Source organism: Lissotriton helveticus, chromosome 2_1 (genome assembly GCF_964261635.1).
Source record: "Lissotriton helveticus chromosome 2_1, aLisHel1.1, whole genome shotgun sequence".
NCBI classification, from domain to species: Eukaryota; Metazoa; Chordata; class Amphibia; order Caudata; family Salamandridae; genus Lissotriton; species Lissotriton helveticus.
Window position 1 is genome coordinate 93,594,592 of NC_136059.1, and position 25,568 is coordinate 93,620,159.

Here is a 25,568-nt window from a genome sequence, read left to right on the forward strand (position 1 = left end):
TTTACATTGATATCGCTAGAACTGTGTTTACAGAATGTATATACAGTAATTATTTGAACTTTACCGCTATCTTTGCACATTGGTCTCATGTTTACAGAATGTACATACAGTAATTATTTTCACTTTATCGCTATCCTTGCACACTGGTCTCATGTCGATACTGAAGTCTTTAATCTTAACCCGTTTTTATGGATGTATTTTATGTGATTATATATTTATGTACTATTGGTTGTGATGATTGCACTTTTATGGACATTGCAAAATCCGAATAAAGACCATTTGACTTGACTTGATATGCACTTTGTAAACATTCCTAATGGACCATGGTCTAAAGTTGCCATTGATTTTTCAGGTGCATACAGTATTTTGGAGTCTAATTGTAAGTTTCTTCTAGTTCTTTCTGACTACTACAAGTTCAAGTTCAAGTTCTACAATTTGTATAGCGCACTACTCACCCAGAGGGTCTCAAGGCGCTTGTGGGAGAGAGGTGCTTTACTTATCAAATATCCAAGTTTTTAGTTGCTTTCTGAAGGAGAGGTGGTTCTGTGTAAGGCAGAGGTGGGTGGGGAGGGAATTCCAGGTTTTGGCCGCTAAGTAGGAGAAGGATCTACCCCCCATGGTGGATCTGTGGATGCGTGGAATTGCGGCGAGGGCTTGATTGGATGATCGTAGTTGGCGGGGGGGGGTGTAGAAGGAAAGTCGCGTGTTGAGGCATTCGGGTCCTAGGTCGTAGAGGGCTTTGTGTGCGTGGGTAAGGAGACGGAAAGTTATTCTTTTGTTGACAGGGAGCCAATGGAGGTCTTTCAGGTGGTCGGCGATGTGAGCTTGTCGAGGGATGTACAAAATGCGTCTGGCTGAGGCGTTTTGGATGCGTTGGAGTTTTTTCTGTATTTTGGCTGTGGTTCCGGCATATAGGGTGTTTCCGTAATCCAGTCGGCTTGTGACCAGTGCGTGGGTGACCGTTTTTCTTGTTTCGGTGGGGATCCAACGGAATATTTTTTTGAGCATGCGTAAGATGTTGAAGCATGATGATGAGACGGCGTTGACTTGTCTGGTCATCGAGAGGGAGGAGTCCAGAATGAAGCCCAGGTTACGAGCGTGGTCCGTGGGCCTGGGTGCGGTTCCCAGGGACGGTGGCCACCATGAGTGGACGACTCATGCTGAAGGGGATGATCCTAAGATGAGGACTTCCGTTTTGTCCGAGTTTAGTTTTAGGCGGCTGTTCTTCATCCACTCGGCCACTTCTTTCATTCCTTCGTGTAAATTGGTTTTGGCGGTGTTTGGGTCTTTGGTGAGGGAGAGGATCAGTTGGGTGTCGTCTGCGTAGGAGATGATGTTGAGGTTGTGTTGGCGCGCGATGGATGCGAGGGGGCTAATGTAGACGTTAAAGAGGGTGGGACTGAGTGATGAGCCTTGTGGTACGCCGCAGATGACTTTGGTGGCCTCTGATTGAAAAGGGGGGAGGCGGACTCTCTGGGTTCTTCCGGCGAGGAACGAGATGATCCAGTCCAATGCTTTTCCTTATATTCCGACGTTGTTGAGGCGTTGTATGAGGGTACTATGACAGACTGTGTCGAAGGCTGCGGAGAGGTCGAGTAGGATGAGGGCAACTGTTTCTCCGTTGTCCAGTAATGTTCGGATGTCGTCGGTTGCTGCGATGAGGGCGGTTTCGGTGCTGTGTTTGGCTCGGAAGCCGGACTGTGAGGGGTCGAGGGATTTGTTGGATTCCAGGAAGGCTGCGAGTTGACTGTTGACGGCTTTCTCGATGACTTTGGCGGGGAATGGGAGGAGCGAGATGAGGCGGTAGTTTTTAAGTTCGGTGGGGTCTGCTGTGGGTTTCTTCAGAAGGGCGCTGAGTTCGGCATGTTTCCAGTTTTCCGGGAAGGTAGCGGAGTTGAAGGACCAGTTGATGACATCTCGGAGGTGGGAGGCGATGATGGAGTCTGCTTTGTTGAAAATGTAGTGGGGACATGGGTCGGTTGGCGATCCTGAGTGGATGGAGTTCATCAGGCGGATGGTGTCTTCGGTGGTGATTGGGTTCCAGTCGCAAAGATTGTTGGAGTGCGGTTTAGGTTCGGGGTAGGGTGGAGTGGGTTGGTCTCCGGACTGGTTTTCAAAGCTGTTATGTATTTCGGCGATTTTGTTGTGGAAGAATGCGGATAGAGAGTCACAGAGGTCTTGGGAGGGAGTGATGTCGTTGGTGCCGGCGGTGGGGTTAGTAAATTCTTTGACGATGTTGAAAAGTTCCTTGCTGTTTTGGGTACTGTTGTCAAGTCGATCCTTGAATGCTGATTTCTTGGTGGATCGTATCAGTTGGTGGTGTTTGCGGGTGGCATTCTTGAAGCTGGCTAAGTTGTCAGTGGTTGGGATTTTTCTCCAAGTTGTCTCGAGAGAACGGCAGAGCTTCTTGGATTTTTTGAGGTCATCGTTGAACCAGGGGGCTTTTTTGCTACCTTGTTTGATTAAATGGTTTTTCAATGGTGCTAGTTCGTCAGCGCTGTGGGTGCTCCATTGTGTGAGGTTGGTGGCTGCTTGGTTTGGGTCAGATGATTTTAGAGGGGGGTTTTGGTGAAGCGACGTGAAGAGCTGGTCGGTGGTGATTTTGTTCCAGTTTCTTCGAGGAATCGGTTGTGGGGGGTTGTGGGTCTTGGTCTTTTTGTAGTTGAAGTGAATGCAGCTGTGGTCCGTCCAATGGAGAGCTGTGGTGTGGTCTAAGGAGATGTGCTTGCTGGAGGTGAAGATTGGGTCGAGCGTGTGTCCGGCAAGGTGGGTGGGGGTGTCAACAAGTTGTTTGAGTCCGAGATTGGCCAGGTTGTCTAGGAGGGTGGTGGTGTTGTTGTCGTTTTTCTTTTCCAGGTGGAAGTTGAGGTCTCCCAGTAGAATGTAGTTCTCGGAGGGGAGGGCATGTGGGCTGATGAAGTCGGTGATGTTTTTGCTGAATTGTGTGTGGGGTCCTGGTGGTCTGTAGATGAGGGTGCCTCTGAGTGTGGTTTTGGGGTCGGTGTGGATCTGGAAGTGAAGGTGTTCGGCGTTAGCGAGGTTATCGTCTGAACTGGTCGTGATGCGGATGGTGTTCTTATGGACGATGGCGATGCCTCCTCCTGCTTGGTTGGTGCGATCTTTACGGATGATCTTGTAGGCGTCCGGGATGGCTATGGCGATGTCGGGTGCTGATGAGGCGTTCATCCATGTTTCTGTAAGGAAGGCGACGTCCGGCGATGTGGTGTCGAGTAGGTTCCAGAGTTCAATGGAGTGTCTGTGGACAGAGCGGGTGTTGAGCAGGAAGCACTTTAGGTGGTTAGTGTCGGAGTTAAGTTTGGAGTTTGTGGATTTGGTGTGGGTTCTGATGCAGCAGAACTTGCAGGATTGGCAGGTGAAGGGTCCATGGGTGTGTCCTGGTGCGGCTCGGTAGGAGGTTGGGAGTCGGCCGGGGTTAAGGGCTGCGAGGGTTGCGGCGTCGTATGTAATGCGGGCGGGATGGGATATGCGGGGGCAGGGGGTCTGGCGTTGGGGCGCGGTCCAGGCGCGGACAGGCGTAGACGGGCTTACCTTTGGCGCACCTTCGGCGCGCATGGGGCGCGACCGCTGCGCGTGACCGCTGCGCGCAAAAGCATCTGTCATATGTGGATAGTGGAAGGGGGAGGGGAGAGGGAGGGTCAGCTGGGAGGCGGGAGCGGGGCGGAGATCCGGGCAGGGAGGCACCACAACAACAACAACTAAGACAAAATGGCAGCGAGCCAAAATCTATACAGGATTGGGGCACAATCACGAATGGCGCGATGCTAATGGCAGTGGCAGCGGCACAGTCAGGCAGAAATAATAACTTTAAGCAGCACAGCACAATTGAGAACAGACTTACAGACACTTAGGCAGTCTTGCGCTTCCAAATGATTACGCTTAGCGATAATACAAACAGTCAGGCAACCTAGCGCTACGTTACAATATACTATACGATCTCTGGCAATATCAATAGCGGTAGTGAGGCGAGGTGGCCGGCAGCGGTATGGCTGTATAGCGCTACGATACCAGGTAGAGCAGGGGAGCAGCGTGAGGAGCGGCCGTTTCTGCTGGAAACTAAATGGATTAATTATGAGTTTGTTTTCAGCAGTACTACAGAGATGGTAGTAGACTTTTTACAGAAAATCTTTGCTACTGAAGGTTTAACTAGTATAATAGTATTGGATAATGGAACACAACTTGTATCTAGTAAAATGACTAATTACTTAAGACAGCTTGGTATTAAACAATAGAAAATACCCTTATATAGCCCATCTTCTAATGGCCAAGTTGACTGTGTTAACAGATTTTTGAAAGAGAGTGTACAGTTAGCTGTTGCGTCTTGTTTACCGGTTCAAGAATTCCTCTGAGACAAAGGGAACAAACAGTTATAATAATACTATCAATGGAGTGGTGAGATTTCTCCTTTTTACTTCATGAGGGGAAGGAAGGGGGACATTATATTTACTCCTAAATGTGGAAAGCTATATAATTCTAAAAAAGAATGCAGTAAGATCGATGATAGTGTACTTAATGTTCAGCAGAAATTTGAAGAAAACAAAAAAATTGCAAAAAAGTATCATGATGAAGTAAATAGAACTACAGAAACAAATCTTGAAATATGTGATTGGATTAGAATCAAAAAACCTGTGAAGGTAGCGAAAGGAAAATCTAGGTTTATCTCACATTTCCAAGTTGAAAAAGTTACGAGTAGTGCAGTCTTTTTAAAGGGTACGGGCTGCTGGAGTAAGAGTGACATTGTGCAACTGAAACCGGGACAAGAAAAATTATTATTGGACAAAGAAACTAGTAGTTCCTATGAAGGAGAATATTCTTATTGGGATTTAACAGAACAGCATGGAAATGACAAAGAAGGTCATAGGTGTGGCATGATAAGCGATGGAAACACAATTGAGAAAAGAATATGATGTGAGGGATGATAGGAATTTGCCTCAAACGAGTGTCAACTTGAACAACAAGAGGGTAGTCATACCTTGTACCGAACCGTGTACATCTGGCCATAACTTTCAAGATGGAATAGTTTTGACTTCAGAGAGAATGACAAAGAAATATGATGATTTTAATTTATATTAATTGTTTTTTTTTAAAGAAGGGAGGTGTTGTACATAGCATTTATCAGACGTGTACATTATAGAGAGAAACCTGCTGGCGTCAACCACTGTTCCACACACTACTATTGTGAACACAAACCCTACTGATTGTATTTTATGATTAGACCAATAACAATATGTGTGTTTTATGATGTATGACTCGTGGAATATTCAATAGATATTTAAATTATGTCATGTAATGTTTCTATGGAGAATATTTATTCGTACTGATAATCTGTTCGCATTTCCTTCATCGTATGGGCCTCATGGTTATGCTTATGTTAATAAATCATTATTAACACTATATTCGTAGCGTTTCCTGACACAACACGGCGAAACTTTCCGGAACATACCCACCCCAGGCCCCCAGAGAACACTCTTCATCGGAGCGGCCTGTCACGCCATGGACTCTCATGGACTTCTTTACTTTTTCTTTTGTCCTGACCGCCATTTTGCTGCTGCTCTCGGCCGCTTTTCTTTGGACCCCGATCCGCCATCTTGTCCATTCCCTTGTCCTTTACCCTTTTCCCTCGTTTCCCCCTTGACGATCCTCAAATGTGTCTTCCCTTTTCTGATTTGCCTTTTCTCCATACCCTTGTATCCCTCCCACCCTCCCTTGGTGCTGTGACTGCGTCCCCCCTCCGATCCCACTTTAATGGAACTCTGCTCTTCTGTTTTTTGGGGGGTGGGGGGTCTTGACCTGAGAAAATCTACTATGTGTATATATATATGTATATAGAGATAACTCTAATCACTAGTATAAGCAGTAGACCTTTGTACTCTCTACCATTCCTATGTGACTCTTAAGAGTATATCCATTTGTATCTCTTCCTTGAGTGACTTTACTATTTGTACATTTGCAATTTCTTTCTGTTTGTATCTCTTCCTTGTGTCTTTACATCTTGTACATTTGCAATTTTTCTTTCTGTTTGTATCTCTTCCTTGTGTGACTTTACATCTTGTACATTTGCAATTTTCTGTTTGTATGTTTTATGTAACGCATGTAATCCTAAATCCTTATGTTTTGCAACTGGTTCTTTTGTAAAGCGCTCTGACACCTTCGGGTAAAGTTCGCGCTATATAAAATCGCATAAAATAAATAAAGATCTAAGAAAACAGCTTTGCCAAAATTGCCACTAGGTTCTTTTCTCTATTGCCATACCCTCTGCTCCCCCCTCTATACGTCATGATAACAGGATAACGCCACTTCCGCTCGACGTTGGCCAATGGGGCGACGCGTAGTGAAGCCGTCACAATGCCAGAAGCATGCGGGCACCGCCCATTAGCCCCGCACCCCCTCCGCTCGCACCGGAGGGAAGAATTCAGCATTTGGTCTCCTCCCCCTCCCAGGCGAGGACTTGAGGAGCAGTCGCCGCGGCCATTCACCAAGAGCGGGGCTTCCCCTCAGCAACCAATGGCGAGCGGCCGGGGGCGGGCCGGCGGATATAGCGTGTTAGTGTGTGCGCGCCGTCGGTAGTGCGAGTAACCGAGACCCCCGTCCTCTGGTGCTATTTTTTTTTTATTTTTTAAAATTCACCGAAAGACCCGGATTGTTATCAGTGTTTTGTGGATGCTTAACTAGGGGGGAAAGGGTGTGGCGCTAAGCTGGAACACCAAGGAGAGCAGCGGGGAGCTCGCGGCCGCCACCATAGTGCTCACAGGCCAGAACACTTCACGGAAGACCCCAGCGCGCGACTGCGGTGCCGGCGTGTACCAGGTGAGTGACGGCGGAGGGGGGGGGGGGAGCGCCGCGCATCCCCGTGGCCAAGTGTCAAGCGGTGAATAAAGTAAACACAACCCCCCCCTTGTGATGTTGTTGTCTTCCTGTAGCTCGCGACCCCCCCACTCCTCACGAGCGCACGGCCCCGCGCTCCTTTACAGTGCTTCTGGGTAGGGCTCTCGCGCCTCGTTCTCACAGGACAAATGGGGGGGGGGGGGGTTGGCAGAGCCAGAGTGACCGCGTGGCCCTTTGTTTTTCTCTTCTTTTCTTATCACCCCCCCCCCGCCTCTGAGTGGTAGCGCCCCACCAGCCAGTATTTATTCCCCCCCCCCCCCCCAACCGCCGGGTGCCTGACGTGTCGGTACCGTGGAGGCCGCCAGGCCTGCTCCCCGGCTGTGCAGGCTGCTGGGGCCTGTATCTCGCATGTGCTGGCCCCGGGCTCAGTAACACGTCCGCACAGGCGGCTGTGCTGCTGACTCCAGGAGGCTGGCGGGCTGCCACCACTTCACTACTTTTAACCGTGAATCTCGATAAATGCCCGTCTCACTCTGTCGGGTAACTGGGTCCACTTATTTGCAGTTGCCCATTTTATAATGCGGATAATAAAACCAACTATATGATAATTCCCAATATGAGCATCTGGTACGGGACAGCCATAACTATTTATGTAGTTTGTCTCCTCACAGTATCTCCTTGCAGTATGTAAACATCGCAGCAAACCTCTCCCCCCCCCCCCCCCAACCCCGAAGAAGCTTGTAGTGTCCCATGAATGCGCTAGTATTGTAATGTTATTAATGTGAATGTTTTGTAGTGGTTAATTTGGTGATTTTTCGCTGCCATGGTTCCTCCATATGGCCTCCACACTCTTAAGGGCCTTTTTGTCGGATACTTTTCCAAATCTAATTTGAAGGTTTCGAGGTTATTGAGCATACCCTTGAGGTGTGTCTCGATATATCTTCCATTCACTCCCAAATACGGGCCTGATAGCCCTAGAAGGGGTTCATTGTTGTACATTCAGTCCATGTGCACCCCTCTCTAACGGTAGGACTTAAATATCTCAGTAGTACTATGTTTCTTCCTTTGTTTTTCTTTCGAACCAATTTACCCTGGCACTGTACAGAGGTCAGTCTGTACTGAAATCGCCAATAAATAAAAAATAAATTAGTTTTTACTTGGATAGTTGAAACTTGTTTTCTAAATGTTTACATTTACTCTTACGTGGCTTCAGTTGCATGGATTCATACATTTCTTAGGTTTGTAATATAACTTTCAGGCTGTGTGCTGTTTTCCTCCGGATTTCATTGTGCTAATCTAAAATAAAATATTCTCCACCAGCATCCCGCGACGTCTTGTGTCGGCTACGATGGGGGTGTTGCAAGTCAACCGCAAGCCCCCTGGGAGCAGCTGCTGCTTAGCCTTGTTAAATCGGAACCCAAGCTCACGATACACGTGTCTGTAAGACGTACTCTGCCAAAGCATTCCACAGACACTGCAGGAGTTTACTCGCGGTTAACATTGCAAAACATTAATATGTTGGCGTATGATGCAGTGGAAGTTGCCTGTGTCCAGTGACACCGCATAGGTCATAACAGAAGCCACAAGGTCACATTCCGCTTATCTAGTTATTAAAGTATGTACTGGACTCTTCTTGGCAGACAGCTTTTATCCAATTGGGCAGTAAGTCTATAAATTGAATAGGCTCCATAGTTTCACGTTACAACCTTACTCTTTGTGAAACTTCTGTTTATAATCGTACATATCGTGTAACCATTACCTTTGTAACCTGGAACATGTGCATGCCCTAATATTTTGTAGCCCGTTTTTTCTTTCTCCTTACGATGTCCTCTCGCTGACCAGGGTGGGTGTTGGATTAACAAAACTCATGGGGACAAACCTCTCACCTAATAACATAACTCCGACAACGCAAGCATACAACACAACCCTACTCACCAATTGACAAAACCCTCAGGCGAGACAAGCACACCAAGACCGCATCTACCTCGTAACACAACCCCACTCACCTCATGGCAACTCCCACATCAGACCCAACTCATCTCCGGACACAACCCCATTAACCTCCTGACACAACCTCCAAACGAGACTAAAGCACACAACCTCACACATCTCCTGACACAAGCACACAGCACCACTCACCTCATGACAGCCCCAGAGTAGACAAGCACACAACCCACTCACCTCCTGACAACCCTTAGACGAGACAAGCACACCCCACCGGCCCCTCACCTAAACACTAGGTTAGAATGGAACACGTACCCCTCTCGCCCCCACTCCCAGGCTAGAGTATAGCAATTACATGACCCCATCCTCAACTCCTGACGTCTCAAGCACACACACCCGGACACATCTCCCAACCGAGATTGAACCACACAGCAGTAGACCCACCCGTGACCCATCTCTCAGGCTTGACTAGAGCACACAACACAACCAACCACACGTCTCCTGACCTGGCTAGACCAACACAGAGCACAGCACCACTCCTCACCTTTTGACCCTGTTGTAGGCGCTAGGCTGTCCGGTGTCTCCTCTCTGAATACTGGCCTCTTTGGAGAGTCCAGTTTAAGCAATACAATGAATGTTAATACATTTGGAAGCTTGAACTTGCGTGGGATAGAGTACCAGAAACGTGTCTATTTGAAGTGACTATAGCATAGAAGGAGCGATGCGATCTATAGGAAAGTGCCTTGTTTGTGTCTGTTCATCTGCATCTATGTCTTCAAGTTAGTATCGCCAGGCTCATTTTTCTGCTACATCTGGAAATGGCCGGTCTTGTCAGATGGTGAGACCATTTTTGTCGAAGTCTATCTGGCAAGTAGTTAAACTCGTAGATGTCTTAAGTGCTGCAGTTGGTGATAAAGTAGTTGTTTTATATCGGTAGGTGTCACTGCTTTAAATATCAATTTCGGATCTTTTAAATAGGGGTTAAATAAGTTGCACCATTCTTGGTGATTTTGTCCGAGTGTATGACTGGACCTCGGATTTTCAATCTCGCACAATAACCAGTTGCAAAACTAGGTGGTAGACTTTCTACGACTCGTGCTGAGCTCTTCATTAGTTTGGTTCATTATCATATATGTCCACTAAACAGCCTAGATATTTTTTCTTGGGCTAGCCTGCATCACGTGGAGGCAAGAATTGTGGATGAGTGCATGGATTGTCCGTGGTGAAGCATCGGTATAGTGTACTAGAGACAACCAGCAGATCATCGGCTGAGAGCTGGAGATCGAGGATGAGTGGTTTGGTTCGTGGTATTAAGATTATTATTATTGATCAAGCTTATTTTTTTTTTAATGCATTGTAAAGCCTAACTATATATCGTGGACTTTTATGACAAATTATGTATTTTTATATTGGTGTATACTTTTATGACTCCATTATTGGAATCGAAATAGTTATTTGAATGAAATGATTATTATTATTGAGGTAGCTAAAAATGGAATGATTTGAGGGTTAAAGGTAGCTGGAGCAGAAACAGGTCTTTTACCGTTTCATACTGGGAAGCAGATAGTTTTACTTGGAAGGGTTTGTGGTTCATAATTCTTGGTGCCTTTGCTTCGAAGACCATTGCAAAAAGAACAATTGATGGACAGAAAGCAGAACAATGTCATACATTCACCCCAGTACAGAGCTCTTTATTTGCATTTGCATAGAAGACGGTCTATATTGAGTGCCATTCAGTCTGATACAGTTTGTTTATTTTGTAATACGTACACCCCCCTCCCCCACCCGAGGTAGATGAATGTGCTTCATCTAATAGGCAGTGCAGAGGTTTTTTTTCAGTCACACTTGGAACAGCTTTGTTTTCATGTCTCTTCAGAACTGTAAATGCTCCTGGATGTTTTAAATCTTGGTTTGTTACAAGTTCCAGAGCTTGGTTGCTTGTACTGAGAAAGTATAAAGCGATAGAAAATTGTTGCTGGCTCTGTACATGGTGTTTTAAGTAGAGTTCATTCACACTCAAACATGTTTGGGAAGCACAAGTCTCCGATACATTTAGCTCCTCTCCCACATCACTGTCTGAACAAATGTCAGACACTTATGTTAAGTCAATGGTTCATGTAATTCTATCTGTACACTTTGCGGTATTTAAACTCGGATTAGGTGAAACGAATAGTGTTAGCTATCATCAAAGAGTTTACCAACCCCACCGCCGGCACTAACGACATCACTCCCTCCCAAGACCTCTGCGACTCTCTAGCCTCGTTCTTCCACAACAAAATCGCTGATATACATAACCGCTTTGGAGACCAGTCCATCCCACCCTCCTCCGAACTAAAACCCCCCTCCAACAACCTTTTGCACCTGGAATCCAATCATCACTGAAGACACCATCCGCCTGATGAACACTATCCACTCAGGATCACCAACCGACCCATGTCCCCACCACATTTTCAACAAAGCAGACTCCATTATCGCACCCCATCTCCGAGACGTCATCAACTGCTCCCTCAACTCCGCTACCTTCCCGGAAAGCTGGAAACATGCCGAACTCAGTGCCCTATTGAAGAAACCCACAGCAGACCCCACTGAACTTAAGAACTACCGCCCCATTTCGCTCCTCCCATTCCCTGCCAAAGTCATCGAGAAAGCCGTCAACAGTCAACTCGCAGCCTTCCTGGAATCCAACAAATCCCTCGACCCCTCACAGTCCGGCTTCCGAGCCAAACACAGCACCGAGACCGCCCTCCTCGCAGCTACAGACGACATTCGAACTCTACTGGACAACGGAGAAACAGTCGCCCTCATCCTACTTGACCTCTCCGCAGCCTTCGACACAGTCTGTCATAGCACCCTTATACAACGCCTCAGCAACATCGGAATACAAGGCAAAGCATTGGACTGGATCATCTCGTTCCTCGCCGGAAGAACCCAGAGAGTCCGCCTCCCCCCTTTTAAATCAGAAGCCACCAAAGTCATCTGCGGAGTACCACAAGGATCTTCACTCAGTCCCACCCTCTTCAACGTATACATGAGTCCCCTTGCATCCATCGCTCGCCAACACAACCTCAACATTATTTCCTACGCAGACGACACCCAGCTGATCCTCTCCCTCACCAATGACCCAAACACCGCCAAAAATAATCTACACAAAGGGATTAAAGAAGTAGCCGAGTGGATGAAGATCAGCCGCTTAAAACTGAACTCGGACAAAACGGAAGTCCTCATCTTAGGATCATCCCCATCCGCCTGGGACGACTCATGGTGGCCACCGGCCCTGGGAACCGCACCCATACCAACGGACCACGCACGTAACCTAGGCTTCATCCTGGACTCCTCCCTCTCGATGACCAGACAAGTCAACGACGTCTCATCCTCATGCTTCAACATCCTACGCATGCTCAAAAAAATCTTCCGTTGGATCCCCACCGAAACAAGAAAGACGGTCACCCATGCTCTAGTCACAAGCCGACTGGACTACGGAAACACCCTTTACGCCGGTACCACAGCCACACTACAGAAACTCCAACGCATCCAAAACGCCTCAGCCAGACTCATCCTAGACATCCCCCGCCAAGCTCACATCACCGGAAAGACCTCCACTGGCTCCCCGTCAACAAAAGAATAACGTTCCGTCTCCTCACCCACGCACATAAAGCCCTCTACGACCTGGGACCCGAATACCTCAACACGCGCCTGACGTTTTACACCCCCACCCGCCAACTACGATCGTCCAATCAAGCCCTCGCCGCAATTCCACGCATCCAAAGATCCACCATGGGGGGTAGATCCTTCTCCTACTTAGCGGCCAAGACCTGGAATTCTCTCCCCACCCACCTCCGCCTGACACAAAACCACCTCTCCTTGAGAAAACAACTAAAAACTTGGATATTCGATAAGTAAAGTTCCCCCCCCTCCCTCAAGCGCCTTGAGACCCTATGGGAGAGTAGTGCGCTATATAAATTTAAACTTGACTTGTTTTATCGCCCACCATTGCGCTCATCACATTTGAAATTAAAAAAAAGGTAAAATCATTTTTGAGTTTCAAGAAATGAACAAATAACTAAAAAATACAATAATGGAAACATAAGAGCGAAATGAGAAATACTGACCAATCATGATGATGATAATAATAATAATAATAATAATGACAACAATAATTACAAATCATGAGAAATACAGAATAAATAAAAACAAGTTACTCAAGTCCCTAGCCATGGTAGTCGCAGTGAGCCTTCAGTGACGTACAGGTGGGAAAAACAGCACGTTTTCCCTACAAGAATTCAAACACAGATACATTATAATATATAGTACAGGTCTTGTCAAGCATGTACAATTTCACAGTTGTGGAGGTAGGACATACAATGCTGTACAGGAGTAGGCTGGCAAATGTAGTGTACAATACTCATTACAGTCTGGAGACTTAGGTCGATTTTTCACAGGGGATCATATGAGAAGGATGAGGCATCAAGGGGCAACCACAGTTTCCTGTGTGAATTACGGCATGGAGAGTTATGAAGTGTGACATTATTTGCTCCTCTAAGGAAAGATAGCCCTTCCTGCCACATTCTAAAAGAAACTTCTTTGGAGCTTTTCCACTTACACAGTGCAACTTTACAGGCTAAAGTGAGCATGAGATCTGGCAAGTATTAGTCATTCACATCTTCGATCTTAGGGTCCAAAGCACCTTGTGTAATATAGGAAAATTCCTTTGGAGGGGCTATGTTGAAAGTATTGCTTATACATTCTTAAACCTTATCCCAGTATGTTTGCGCGGTAGGGCAATAGAAGAGCATGTGGGTGAGGTTGCCGATGTGAGATTTACAGTTCCAGCATGAAAGGCTCTCACTGAGATTAAGTTTAAAGATTTTCTCGGGTGTCCAGTAAGTCCAATTTATTAGCACAAGTTTTATTTGCGACAATATTGGAGATATTTTATTCGAGAATAGGGTGATATGTATTTTCTCCAATGTAAATGGGATATTGCTGGCGTTGGGTTCAGATTACCATTTTACTTCACATTTCATGTGACGTTTGCAAGACTTAGGGGAAAGAAGCTTTTATATTTTAGAGATGTGTCCTGACTTGTGACATCTTTGAGACTATCGGAGGGTTTAATGGAACGCATCGAGAGGAGAGATTTTAGCTTTAGGAATTTATAAAAATCAATTGGTTTTCGACCGTGACGAGCTTGGAGGACCGAAAAAGGTAATGACATTTTACCTTTTTATCTTTGTTCTTTCAGGGATGATCAACAATTTCCTGCACTTTTCCTGGTTACATCAGTAGCTTACTTTTTACCCCCTTGTTTCCTTTTGGAGATGGTTATCAAATCTTAAAGCTTCATATTATTTTGATCATATGGACCACTAATGATTCTTAATTTTGTTTTTCATTCTCTGGATTCTGTTTGCCATATCTCTCTAAATTTGCGGTTGATTGACAATAAGTTCATATGTGACATGGCCTACTGCTCTCCATGACCTTCATTGATAAAAAGTTATTCAGAACTTGTTTTTAAGCCTGGCCCTGAAGAAGCGAAAGCAGGCGTTAAGTCGCAAAACATTTGTTGCAAATTTTCATGTGAAAGCAATATTTTGAATTTAAAGTAAATGGTCCTTCGCTTATGACTAGAGTCTTGAATTGATTTATACCCCAATGATTATTGCACAGCCATAGACCCCAAACCACGTCCATAAGACACTGAAACACATGCACATGGATGCAGTTACATCTATCTTAGATTGCAGAGAGGATGAACAAACCAATAAAACCTGAAAAATCGGTTTTAACGTGGAAGACAAAGATTATTGCATGTGCTGAGGTGTACCAAAAGGACATGCATGTGGCATGTGGTTGTTTAGGAGGGCTACCGACAGATAATTAGGATTTTGGTGAGCTATGCAGACTGGCGATTTCATATGAAACGTGTTGCAAACACTGCACAGATGGGAGATGCAGAAGTGAGTGGAGAGAATTGGGAATAAACCGGACCTGTGAACCCAGTGGCAACTCATCAGATTAAGCCAAAGTCCTACAGGTGGAGGATGAGACCCCTGCGACAGCTAGGGGTTGCCAAAATGAGAGGTACAAACACAGTAACAAAAGTGCCTGGAGAACTGAAGAAATAGGGGTTAGAGAGAAGCTACAAACACAGATTCTCTTTGGAAGGTCTGACAGCTCAATCAACTATAACGGGTGAATTTTAAGACGTTTTATTTTTTACATACACTTTTTTTAAAGATCCTGGCAGGCAAATAAACCTAACTAATTTGCACCTCCCCAATGCACGGCTTATGTCCTTGCATTTTGCATCACATGTGACATGATAAATGACCTAATTGGCGACAATACTGACCTTATGTAATCATTGTGATGCCATAAGACTGCGCATGACCCACAATTTTAAGTGATACATTGAGAGGTGGACATTTGCCATTGCAAAGGCATCTGTGTGTCCCTATGGAAAATGCTCTGTAGTTGGGTAAAGTATGTACTATACACATTCCGGAGATGGGCATACAACAATACAGCTGTGCTTACAATGGAAGTATGAGATAAACCACCTCTAAGTGTGACGCTTCTAAATTCTTGAAATAAAATTGCACAGCTTATACAATCTGTCTATACCACTATATCACAACTATTTATCACGGGCAAATGCCAATATATCCACCGCAGATAATGTACAGTTTATGGCAGCTTTAGCTTTTCTCAGTTTTTTTTTTTGTGCATCTACAAAATTGCTTGCTCTCCATGAAGTTGTGATTGTTTGTTGATTTTTTCCACCTGCCTTAGAATGAACTTTCAGGAGCACACCCATGCCATTGTAATTCTATTAGTGTCTTGGATAACTAGATAATTTATTGGGTTTTCTCTGGGAATAGCACAGCTGGGAGGAGGCAGTCGTTAATGTACATGGCTTTTTGTGGTCTGGACTGACAGTGCATTCATAAGCATGGTTTAATGGCATTGCCAATGCTTTGCTTCCTTATTTCAGCTGCTATATATAATGGCACTTCAACCTTTGTGTGTGGTTTTTAAACATTATTTTTTTTATATGAAGTATCCTAAAAAATGTTAGTTTTTTTTAAAACGAGGGCGCTGTTAAACGAGTGAAAATATGGGTAGGCTGACTAAACGCATGTGGCAAGGGATGCTGTGCTTATGCAGACTTTGGCTCTGAACTATTTTTTCCTCTATAAATATTCCTCAAACAAAAAGAACCCCATCTCCCCTCAAACTTTTAAACTCTGACTTCAGGCCTCCATTAACACTGGAATGTTTATTATATTTAGCCTACTCTTTTGGAAATGCTTTAAACTTAAAAGCTGATTTTCCAACAATATGGTGTTCAGTAGTACTGCACGTTTGTATTGAAATGTAAATGTTAGAGTAATAGTTGTTCAGTACAACTCTGTGGTGAAGCTGCAGCTCATTACTAAGGAATTAACTGACGCTGCTGGTGTTGGAAGTCAGTTGTTTTTTTAAAGATATTTGAGAAGTCCTAAACTGTTGCCTTATTTTAGCTTTCTAGGACGCTATCTATACTGTCTGACAAAAAGAGCCTCCTCATTTTGTACTGTTTAAAGGAAATTCTTTGATTCCATCAAGATGGCTTTAGGTGTGTTACACTTTTGTCAAAGATAGAATGTTAGGATTTTAGCTGTGTATTAGTACATTGGATTACTTCACCAACAGGCTGCTGTTGGGACTACTACATGCATTACTCAATATCAGACTTTATTCTAACAAATGATAGATGGAGTGAACTGAATGAAAACGTGCTCTGTTTATGGAGCTCCTTCCATAATCTGGGAAAATCATGAAAACATGTTTCTTTCAAACATGGTTTATAAAATTCCAACAAAGGCTCTGCGTTTTTCACAGTATAAAATCACCTTAGAACACACCATATTTCCTAACATTAGCATGGAACCATCAACAAATGATTTATATTGTGACTTGAATCTTACCACGCTTAGTTAATGTCTGCCACAGCATATTGTCCATGTTGTGACCAGCTAGTCTGGTGTGGGGGGGGGGGTTTCTTTGTGGAACCCTCCCTCCAGCACACACCTACATTACAACATTGTTCAGGTTGTAGTCAGCCAATCAGAATGAACTAACCACCTTTAAAGTGCCAATCGGAGCACATCTGGACCAAGTAGTCCAGATATCCCGATCTGTTTAATCCCTTTGTGGCCAACTCTTTAGCATGAATTTCTCAAACAATGTATTTAAACAAAGTAACAAAAATCCACTTTCTCAGTAAAGTTCCTAATTTCACAAAATTTGGCAAGCTCAACTCACCAGTTTTTTCTGTCGCTTCCCAAAATTTCCTGGGGGGGGGGGGTCAACATGGGAAAGCAGTGTTTATTTTTTTTTTTATTCCTTTTATTGAAACAAAAATCAACAAAGAAAAAAACATCAGGTGACACATTACAAAATAATACAGGTCCGAGGACATTCCATACCTTCAAAATATTGTGCAGTTATCACAGTTAGTGGATCAAGGGGACGTGTGCTCATCAGCCTCTTCGGGACCTGTTGGGGGGGGGGGGGTACAGATACCCCCCCCCCCCTTATGGTGATTCCAGGCCTCCTAGATCTTACCCCACTTCCCCGGACAGTCCCAGGCAGAATAAACTGATCTTTCCCTAAACCTACACCAGTCCAAATCCTCCCTCCATTTCTCCACAGGAGGTGGCTGACATGCTCCCCACAATTGGGCAATATTACGCTTCGCTATCATAAATGCCAGTGTTGCCCATTGCTTTTTGTATGCATTAAGGTTGGTTGGTTTCCAGGTATTCAGAATACACCTGCGGGCTTCCAGCCGCAGTTCTGTACCCAGGACTGTTCGCAACGTGCTGTGGACCCTCCACCAAAACTCCTGCTCTCTCGCGCAATGCCACAAAATATAAGTGCATGTCCCCAGTTCCCCACACCCCCTCCTGCATTCCCTGCTCTGAGCGGCCCATACGGACCAATCGGTGCCCGTGACATACGACCTATGTGAGATCTTTAGCTGCACCAATCTGAGCCTCCTTGGTATTGCCACAACCCGCGGGGATGACACAGCTTCCTGCCAATCCTCATCATCCAGCTCCAACCCATCCTCCTGCCATTGCCATCTAAGAACTCCAACCCATCCTCCTGCCATTGCCATCTAAGAACTTCTAGCGGGTCTTCCATATTGTTAATACAATTCTTATATAGTAGAGTTGGAAGGTGGCCGCCTAAAACACTATCTTCTAGAGGAGAGGCATGAGGAAGTGTCGTACCCCCGCACCTGTAGATAACTATAATATTCACAGTCCCTCATGTGATATTGTAGCTTAAGGGAGTCAAATGAGTGAATCGTACCGTCCCTCCAAACATCCTTTCTGAGCGTGATACCAATGAAGTCCCATTTGTCAAAGCCTTTCGACTTCCATAGACTTCCCAACTTCTCCGAACTCCATAATGGAGTGGGGAGTGTGAGTTTCCCCTCCCACTTAAGATGCCTGTTGGCCGCATGCCTTAACTGGAAGGCATGTGCCGTGCGTCCTGTGAGGGGAAATCTGCGGTTCCCAGCATCAAGTGCTCTGGTGTAGTTGCCCCCTGGCAGTTGCCAACGGTCCATGGCGTATCCAGGATAGTTAGGGGCACCATATATCCTGTGGTTTACTGCCGCTAACTGGGAGGCCCAATAATATTTCTTGAGGTCTGGCAGGCCTATGCCCCGTCATACCAGGAAAGGGTGAGCTTAGAAAATACTATGCGGGGTTTACCGTCCCAAAGTAACTGTCTCTACAGGGCTCTATTTCCTTAGAATAGGACGCTGGAATTGGGTCCATTGCATTCTGCAGTGCATATAGGAACCGGGGCAAGGTCAGCATTTTAAAGAGTATGCTCTACCTAAAATCAAGAGTGGGAGCGCCTTCCAGGGCGCCACATCACTCCTAAATCGCGCCAGTGGGGGGGAAGAGGGGAGCACAGGTTATTAGTATAACGGAGCTTGTAATCTAACGTGATACAGATACCGAGGTACCTATGGCCCAATGGGTCGAGTTGTATCTGGCAAGCGTTAGGAACGACTGGTGGGTCCCCTTTGAGGACGAAGGGAACCGATTTGGACCAATTATTAGCAAAGCCTGAGTACCTCCCCAAAATAGCCAATATATCCAAAAAACAGCTCAGGGACCACCTCTGTTTGGTGCAGTAAAGCAGGATATCATCAGCGTAGTGAGATTTTATCCTCCCACTATCCTGGCCAGTGGAGCATAGTACAAAAGGTGCACCCAGTCAATAAATTCTGGTCCAAAGCCTAGTTTCTCAAGCACCGCAAAAAGGTACAGCCATTCGACTGTCGAATGCCATAGTGGCATCCAATGACGCCAGCACCGCCGGTTCCTGAATTGTTGGGGCCCGGCCCAGGACCCCGTGAAGTTGGTGCGAAGTGAGGGCGGTATTTCGGTGCGGCATAATGCCCAACTGGTCCAGGTGCACCAAAGTGGTGATGACCTTGGTCAACCTCGTAGCCAGCTACTTCACCCGGACCTTAGGTTCCACGTTTAAAAGCGAGATAGGCCTATACGACGAACAGCACGCTCTGGGTTTACCCTCCTGGTGGATGACCACTATGTTGGCAATACGTTGGTCATACAGAAGTTGCTTCCTATCTTTTCTTTCATTAAACATAGAGCGAAGGAATGGAGCGATTTCTATTGGAACTCAATTTGTAGAGTTCTACAGGAATGCCATTTGGTCCCGAGGCCTTGCCGGAGTGTACTCCTCTGATAGCCTGCGCTACCTCGTCATTCGTGAGCGGGGAATCCAGATATTTAGGGTCGTCATCGGAGAGCGTGGGCAGTTGGATGTCCCTAATCATCACCTTGTTATCATCCTCCGTGTACACCCCTTCTGACCAATATACCTCACTGTAGTAGTCTGCAAACCTATCGGCATTGGCCTGCGGGTCAGTGATCATCTGAGTCCTTCCCCTGCAATTCAGGTACTAACCGCGACGCCCACTCTCTCCTCTCCAGCCATGCAATCCACTTTCCTGCTTTATGTCCGTGCTCATATACCCTACTCTAGGACTCACCATACTGCGCCCTGCTGGCCCCCTCCTTCGCAAGACTCCCAAACTCATCCTGCCGTAATTTAAGACGGTGGAGACCTTCTGGGGTGACTGCCTGGGATATTTTCTTATCCAGAGTTATCACTGCCTCCTCTGCTTTCCCCAACTCGGCCTGTCGCTCTCTGATTCTTTACGAACAGGGATAGGACCTCTCCTCAGACAACAGTTTTGAACGCCTACCACAAGGTTTGCGCCGAGTCCCCCATGCCCTGGTTGTCTTAGAAGTACCTGTCCATAGCCCCGACTATATCTTTCTTAACAGTGGGGTCCCTCAGGTGCCACAGGTTGATAGGGGCAATCTTGCCGGCAGTGACCTGGTCAAAATCCAGCTGTAACCAGACCGTGGAGTGGTCTGAAATGACCCTCCCCAGATGCCGCACCTCCCGGACAGCATACGCCTGGGCGGCCAGGACTAAGATATAGTCTATCCTAGACATACTATGGTGTGCGGACGACACATGCGTATACTGCACGCCGCTTAGATTATACAGCCGGCAACTATCCACTAACCCCGTTGTATCCAAGTAGTCAGGGAGCCACCTCTGCGCCGGTCGCAGCATTCTGGCTGGGTGTTGATCCGTTTCACCATCGACCATGGCATTAAAATCGCCGACCAAGGTGCCCAAAGGCAGAGTTAGAAAAATAATGCTGAAATCTCGAAATGTATCCGTCTGTAGACCTGGTGGGACATAGATGGAAACAAAAGTAGCAGTCTTCCCCTCCCATTGACCCAAGATGCCAATGTATGTACCCCGCTGATCGGAACAAGTGGCTTGAATAGTCGGGGGTTAAGTTTTTGAGCAATATACCGACCCCCCCCTGCCCCCCGCCCGACCCAGACATGAACCCGGCATGTGCAACCACTTATAGCCCCCCCTGTGGAGGGCCATGCACCTATTCCCGATAAGATGTGTCTCCTGCAACAGCACCACGTCTGGGGAGTGACGTCTAATGAACTGACTAACCATCCCCCTTTTGATTTTATCACCCAGCCCGTTCACATTCCAGCTAAGCACTTTGATCCCCTCCTACCATTTGTTATTGAGCTGGTATAGAAGCATCGCTGCATTGATGACCCCTCCCCACGTCTGAACCAGCCCGTAGTACATGGGTTCAAAACTGATTAAAAACGTGTTGGTCAAGCCCACTACCTGACAGTTCTCAAAAGTCCCATAGAGTGTATGACTGGACCTCGGATTTTCAATCTCGCACAATAACCAGTTGCAAAACTAGGTGGTAGACTTTCTACGACTCGTGCTGAGCTCTTCATTAGTTTGGTTCATTATCATATATGTCCACTAAACAGCCTAGATATTTTTTCTTGGGCTAGCCTGCATCACGTGGAGGCAAGAATTGTGGATGAGTGCATGGATTGTCCGTGGTGAAGCATCGGTATAGTGTACTAGAGACAACCAGCAGATCATCGGCTGAGAGCTGGAGATCGAGGATGAGTGGTTTGGTTCGTGGTATTAAGATTATTATTATTGATCAAGCTTATTTTTTTTTTAATGCATTGTAAAGCCTAACTATATATCGTGGACTTTTATGACAAATTATGTATTTTTATATTGGTGTATACTTTTATGACTCCATTATTGGAATCGAAATAGTTATTTGAATGAAATGATTATTATTATTGAGGTAGCTAAAAATGGAATGATTTGAGGGTTAAAGGTAGCTGGAGCAGAAACAGGTCTTTTACCGTTTCATACTGGGAAGCAGATAGTTTTACTTGGAAGGGTTTGTGGTTCATAATTCTTGGTGCCTTTGCTTCGAAGACCATTGCAAAAAGAACAATTGATGGACAGAAAGCAGAACAATGTCATACATTCACCCCAGTACAGAGCTCTTTATTTGCATTTGCATAGAAGACGGTCTATATTGAGTGCCATTCAGTCTGATACAGTTTGTTTATTTTGTAATACGTACACCCCCCTCCCCCACCCGAGGTAGATGAATGTGCTTCATCTAATAGGCAGTGCAGAGGTTTTTTTTCAGTCACACTTGGAACAGCTTTGTTTTCATGTCTCTTCAGAACTGTAAATGCTCCTGGATGTTTTAAATCTTGGTTTGTTACAAGTTCCAGAGCTTGGTTGCTTGTACTGAGAAAGTATAAAGCGATAGAAAATTGTTGCTGGCTCTGTACATGGTGTTTTAAGTAGAGTTCATTCACACTCAAACATGTTTGGGAAGCACAAGTCTCCGATACATTTAGCTCCTCTCCCACATCACTGTCTGAACAAATGTCAGACACTTATGTTAAGTCAATGGTTCATGTAATTCTATCTGTACACTTTGCGGTATTTAAACTCGGATTAGGTGAAACGAATAGTGTTAGCTATCATCAAAGAGTTTACCAACCCCACCGCCGGCACTAACGACATCACTCCCTCCCAAGACCTCTGCGACTCTCTAGCCTCGTTCTTCCACAACAAAATCGCTGATATACATAACCGCTTTGGAGACCAGTCCATCCCACCCTCCTCCGAACTAAAACCCCCCTCCAACAACCTTTTGCACCTGGAATCCAATCATCACTGAAGACACCATCCGCCTGATGAACACTATCCACTCAGGATCACCAACCGACCCATGTCCCCACCACATTTTCAACAAAGCAGACTCCATTATCGCACCCCATCTCCGAGACGTCATCAACTGCTCCCTCAACTCCGCTACCTTCCCGGAAAGCTGGAAACATGCCGAACTCAGTGCCCTATTGAAGAAACCCACAGCAGACCCCACTGAACTTAAGAACTACCGCCCCATTTCGCTCCTCCCATTCCCTGCCAAAGTCATCGAGAAAGCCGTCAACAGTCAACTCGCAGCCTTCCTGGAATCCAACAAATCCCTCGACCCCTCACAGTCCGGCTTCCGAGCCAAACACAGCACCGAGACCGCCCTCCTCGCAGCTACAGACGACATTCGAACTCTACTGGACAACGGAGAAACAGTCGCCCTCATCCTACTTGACCTCTCCGCAGCCTTCGACACAGTCTGTCATAGCACCCTTATACAACGCCTCAGCAACATCGGAATACAAGGCAAAGCATTGGACTGGATCATCTCGTTCCTCGCCGGAAGAACCCAGAGAGTCCGCCTCCCCCCTTTTAAATCAGAAGCCACCAAAGTCATCTGCGGAGTACCACAAGGATCTTCACTCAGTCCCACCCTCTTCAACGTATACATGAGTCCCCTTGCATCCATCGCTCGCCAACACAACCTCAACATTATTTCCTACGCAGACGACACCCAGCTGATCCTCTCCCTCACCAATGACCCAAACACCGCCAAAAATAATCTACACAAAGGGATTAAAGAAGTAGCCGAGTGGATGAAGATCAGCCGCTTAAAACTGAACTCGGACAAAACGGAAGTCCTCATCTTAGGATCATCCCCATCCGCCTGGGACGACTCATGGTGGCCACCGGCCCTGGGAACCGCACCCATACCAACGGACCACGCACGTAACCTAGGCTTCATCCTGGACTCCTCCCTCTCGATGACCAGACAAGTCAACGACGTCTCATCCTCATGCTTCAACATCCTACGCATGCTCAAAAAAATCTTCCGTTGGATCCCCACCGAAACAAGAAAGACGGTCACCCATGCTCTAGTCACAAGCCGACTGGACTACGGAAACACCCTTTACGCCGGTACCACAGCCACACTACAGAAACTCCAACGCATCCAAAACGCCTCAGCCAGACTCATCCTAGACATCCCCCGCCAAGCTCACATCACCGGAAAGACCTCCACTGGCTCCCCGTCAACAAAAGAATAACGTTCCGTCTCCTCACCCACGCACATAAAGCCCTCTACGACCTGGGACCCGAATACCTCAACACGCGCCTGACGTTTTACACCCCCACCCGCCAACTACGATCGTCCAATCAAGCCCTCGCCGCAATTCCACGCATCCAAAGATCCACCATGGGGGGTAGATCCTTCTCCTACTTAGCGGCCAAGACCTGGAATTCTCTCCCCACCCACCTCCGCCTGACACAAAACCACCTCTCCTTGAGAAAACAACTAAAAACTTGGATATTCGATAAGTAAAGTTCCCCCCCCTCCCTCAAGCGCCTTGAGACCCTATGGGAGAGTAGTGCGCTATATAAATTTAAACTTGACTTGTTTTATCGCCCACCATTGCGCTCATCACATTTGAAATTAAAAAAAAGGTAAAATCATTTTTGAGTTTCAAGAAATGAACAAATAACTAAAAAATACAATAATGGAAACATAAGAGCGAAATGAGAAATACTGACCAATCATGATGATGATAATAATAATAATAATAATAATGACAACAATAATTACAAATCATGAGAAATACAGAATAAATAAAAACAAGTTACTCAAGTCCCTAGCCATGGTAGTCGCAGTGAGCCTTCAGTGACGTACAGGTGGGAAAAACAGCACGTTTTCCCTACAAGAATTCAAACACAGATACATTATAATATATAGTACAGGTCTTGTCAAGCATGTACAATTTCACAGTTGTGGAGGTAGGACATACAATGCTGTACAGGAGTAGGCTGGCAAATGTAGTGTACAATACTCATTACAGTCTGGAGACTTAGGTCGATTTTTCACAGGGGATCATATGAGAAGGATGAGGCATCAAGGGGCAACCACAGTTTCCTGTGTGAATTACGGCATGGAGAGTTATGAAGTGTGACATTATTTGCTCCTCTAAGGAAAGATAGCCCTTCCTGCCACATTCTAAAAGAAACTTCTTTGGAGCTTTTCCACTTACACAGTGCAACTTTACAGGCTAAAGTGAGCATGAGATCTGGCAAGTATTAGTCATTCACATCTTCGATCTTAGGGTCCAAAGCACCTTGTGTAATATAGGAAAATTCCTTTGGAGGGGCTATGTTGAAAGTATTGCTTATACATTCTTAAACCTTATCCCAGTATGTTTGCGCGGTAGGGCAATAGAAGAGCATGTGGGTGAGGTTGCCGATGTGAGATTTACAGTTCCAGCATGAAAGGCTCTCACTGAGATTAAGTTTAAAGATTTTCTCGGGTGTCCAGTAAGTCCAATTTATTAGCACAAGTTTTATTTGCGACAATATTGGAGATATTTTATTCGAGAATAGGGTGATATGTATTTTCTCCAATGTAAATGGGATATTGCTGGCGTTGGGTTCAGATTACCATTTTACTTCACATTTCATGTGACGTTTGCAAGACTTAGGGGAAAGAAGCTTTTATATTTTAGAGATGTGTCCTGACTTGTGACATCTTTGAGACTATCGGAGGGTTTAATGGAACGCATCGAGAGGAGAGATTTTAGCTTTAGGAATTTATAAAAATCAATTGGTTTTCGACCGTGACGAGCTTGGAGGACCGAAAAAGGTAATGACATTTTACCTTTTTATCTTTGTTCTTTCAGGGATGATCAACAATTTCCTGCACTTTTCCTGGTTACATCAGTAGCTTACTTTTTACCCCCTTGTTTCCTTTTGGAGATGGTTATCAAATCTTAAAGCTTCATATTATTTTGATCATATGGACCACTAATGATTCTTAATTTTGTTTTTCATTCTCTGGATTCTGTTTGCCATATCTCTCTAAATTTGCGGTTGATTGACAATAAGTTCATATGTGACATGGCCTACTGCTCTCCATGACCTTCATTGATAAAAAG

The 25,568-nt window shown here is 45.7% G+C and overlaps 1 protein-coding gene across 2 annotated transcripts in view; it reads left to right on the top strand.

Annotated features, from left to right (window-relative positions):
• The first annotated feature begins 6,524 nt into the window (after positions 1–6,524).
• PAIP2B (poly(A) binding protein interacting protein 2B) overlaps positions 6,525–25,568 on the top strand; it is an 86,674-nt gene continuing 67,630 nt past the window's right edge. Inside the window, exon 1 of one of the 2 annotated variants that reach the window (XM_078674530.1) lies at positions 6,525–6,825. The gene's annotated coding sequence lies outside the window, so the exon portion shown is untranslated. The remainder of the gene's footprint in view (positions 6,826–25,568) is intronic. The other variant, XM_078674529.1, reaches the window with a different exon arrangement.